Raw genomic sequence first — 3,357 nt, 5'->3', positions numbered from 1 at the left:
CCAAAGAGGCTCCTCTTCCTGTGTTTCCATTTTCTTTGGCCTTTGTGTTTCTTCAGGCTGTCCTTCCCTATGCCCATTACTCTGCAAAAGTGAGGGTAGGGCTTTCTCTGTCTCCACGATCTTCTCTCGCCATCCACTTTTCACAAACTGAAGCCAGACTACTCTTTCTGAATCCCAGACCTGAATCCCTTTCCCCCCACAGTGTCCTTCAGAGATAGCCCGCTCCCACCAGAATGGACTCATCTCCTCTCCTCAGCAGGGCCCAAAGCAGGCCTGTCACAGGTTAGGTGTGATTTATGGATGGTACCATCTATCATCACCCTTATTTCATAGAATAAAGGACATTTTAACACCAAAAGAATAAAAAAAGTAGATCTAAGCATAAGAACCAGTCTGCTAATTTCCGCTAAGTACTTAAAGTGTTCCTTCTGTAGAACGCTGGCCGATGCAACCTGGTTGTAATACAGTTATTTGAAATCGTTATATGCTGTGTTGTTTGTCTGGTGGTGGTGCCGATGCTTTTGCCTGGGGAGTCCTGAATGCCCAGAGGCACTTGCTGTGCTTGGCCAGTGCAGCCCTTCCATACCTGGTCACTCTCAAAATGATCCTGCTTGCCTGACCGCCTGTAAGAGAATTTCACCTGGAGGGCAGGCAGACTCTTTAGGACAGCACAGGGAACAAGCCCACACCGCCTCCCTGCTGCTGCCACAGCCTCCACTGTAACTGGAAGACAGAACCATTGAGACACCCCCCCCCCCACCATGAGACCCTTTTCTCTTTTCTTGAGACCCTTAAGACTGTTGAGGCTTGCCTACCCTCCCTTCTCTTCCTTCTCTGTCATTAGCCCAAGCCAGCCTAGAACACAGAGAACTAGAACCATCAGGTCCCCTTTTTTGGTGAAGGATCCTTCCCTTCTCCCCCAGTAGGTGGTTTTGGGGGGAAGGCAGACAAGAGTAAAGATAGTTTGTGTGCTAGCCATAGTCTGAGTCTGGGTTTCTGTCTAAACATATTTAAAGGAATGATTATTTGCTCGCATCCTTAATCAGAATACTTTTCACAGAATCTAAGCTGGAATATAGAAGCAGTAAAGAGAGGAGGGGGCTGCTGGATGGGGATGGACTAGAGAGGACAGGAAATGAGAGACTCTCATGAGGTGGAAAACAAGATGGTGGGAGTGTCCGAATTAGAGAGCTACCAGGAGAGAAAGTTGTGCCAGAGAGTGGTGTTTGAATTTAAGATTCCAATTTTATTTTTTGCTATTCGTTGCTGCATAATTAAACATGCCAAAATGTAGTGGCTTGAAGAACACCCATTTTATCATATCTCATGATTTTGTTGGTCATGAATTCAGGTGGAGCTCGCCTGGGCAATCTTTCTGCTCCACATGTCAGAGGTCACTTGGCGAGGTTCAGCTGGTGTCTGGGCTCGCGGCTGAAGCCAAGATGGTGTCACTCACACGCCTGGTGCTTTAACAGAGATGCTCAGACTGTGCTCAGCTGGGCCCCTCTCCTTCTCCATGTAGTCAAGGGCCCTCTCCATGGGGTGTCTCCAATAAGAGGCCCTTACATGGCCACTCGGAACTCCACAGCTAGTATTGTAGGAGACAGGAGTAGAAGTTGTGAGTCCCTAAAGTCTGAGCTACATTTTCATATTAGTTCTGATACTTAGAAGACTCTTGAATTTTCTGTGTAGACCATCACGTCATCTGTAAATGACAGTTTTGTTTCTTCTTCTCCAATTCTTCTATTTTCTATTACATTTTGTTGCCTTATTGCACTAAATAGCAAGTACAAGTCTTAATAAAAGCACTGAAATATTTGAAGGGGTGCCTGGATGGCTCAGTCGGTTGAGCCTCCAACTTCGGCTCAGGTCATGATCTCGCGTTCCGTGAGTTCGAGCCCCGCATCGGGCTCTGTGCTGACAGCTCAGAGCCTGGAGCCTGCTTCAGATTCTGTGTCTCCCTCTATCTCTGCCCCTCCCCTGCTCATGCTCTGTCTCTCTCTCTGTCAAAAATAAATAAACATTAAAAAAATTTTTTAAAAAAGCACTGAAATATTTATAATTTTGTCCTTACTGAATATTTACCAGTCTGTGCTTTAGATCATAAATTTAAAAGTAAAGAAATATGAAATCATAAAAGAACTCAGAAAAAATATTGATTAAAAAAATTTTTAAGTGTATTTATTTATTTTGAGAGAGACAGGAGAGCAGGGAAGGGGCAGAAGCAGAGAGAGAGAGAGAGAGAGAGAGAGAGAGAGCTGGTGGAGGGGGGATCCCAAGCAGGCTCCATGCTGTCAGTGCAGAGCCCAATGCGGGGCTCTAACTCAGAAACCATGAGGCCATGACCTGAGCCGAAATCAAGAGTCAAACGCAGGGGCATCTGCATGGCTCAGTCAGTTAAGCCTCTGACTTCGGCTCAGGTCATGATCTCACAGCTTGTGGATTCAAGCTCCACGCTGGGCTCTGTACTGACAACTCAGAGCCTGGAGCCTGCTTTGGATTCTGTGTGTCCCTCTCTCTCTCTCTGCCCCTCACCCACTCACACTCTGTCTGTCTGTCTGTCTCTCTCTCAAAAAATAAATAAACATTAAAAAAAAGTCAAATGCTTAAGCAACTGAGCCACCCAGGTGCCCCCAAAAGGTTGATTTTTTAAACTAATCTTAGAGTTGGCGGGGGGAGTAAACTATCTTAAACGAAAAACAACATGGAACTACTGGCAGAACAAATAAATAGATACAAATTGAGGAGAGGAAGCAAAGGTGGAAGGGGAAGAAAACTAAAGAGGAGCTAGTGGAATGACAAAGAAGAGAGTTATTTTAGGAGACAATAAAAGGGGTGTGGGAAAGATTTTGGATGAAGAGGATTTTAAGGAAATTTTGTAGCATATACTGTATGATGCATTCACTCTTTGTGGCCTGTTCGTTTTTACAAAAGCCACAACCTGGGGCACCTGGCTGGCTCAGTTGGTTAAGCGTCCGACTTCAGCTCAGGTCATGATCTCATGGTTCTTGAGTTCGAGCCCCGCGACGTGTTCTGTGCTGACAGGTCAGAGCCTGGAGCCTGCTATGTTTGGATTCTGTCTCTCTCTCCCTCTCTCTTCCCCTCCCTTGCTTGTGCTACCTCTCTCTGTGTCTCTCTCTGTCTCTCTCTCCAAATTAAAAAAAAAAAAAATAAACATTTAAAAATAAATAAAGGCACCTCTTGCTTTACAGACTTCTATTAAGACATTATAACTACGGTGTGTTTACTGTGTGCCAGGCGCTGTGCCAACTGATTTACATGTGTTACCTCACTGAATTACCATATCGACTCCACGAGGTAGTTACCATAATTTCCCCCATTTTATAGATGAGAAAA

Source organism: Leopardus geoffroyi, chromosome D4 (genome assembly GCF_018350155.1).
Source record: "Leopardus geoffroyi isolate Oge1 chromosome D4, O.geoffroyi_Oge1_pat1.0, whole genome shotgun sequence".
NCBI lineage: Eukaryota > Metazoa > Chordata > Mammalia > Carnivora > Felidae > Leopardus > Leopardus geoffroyi.
The sequence above is the reverse complement of the archived record's forward strand: the minus strand, read 5'-3'. Positions refer to the sequence as shown.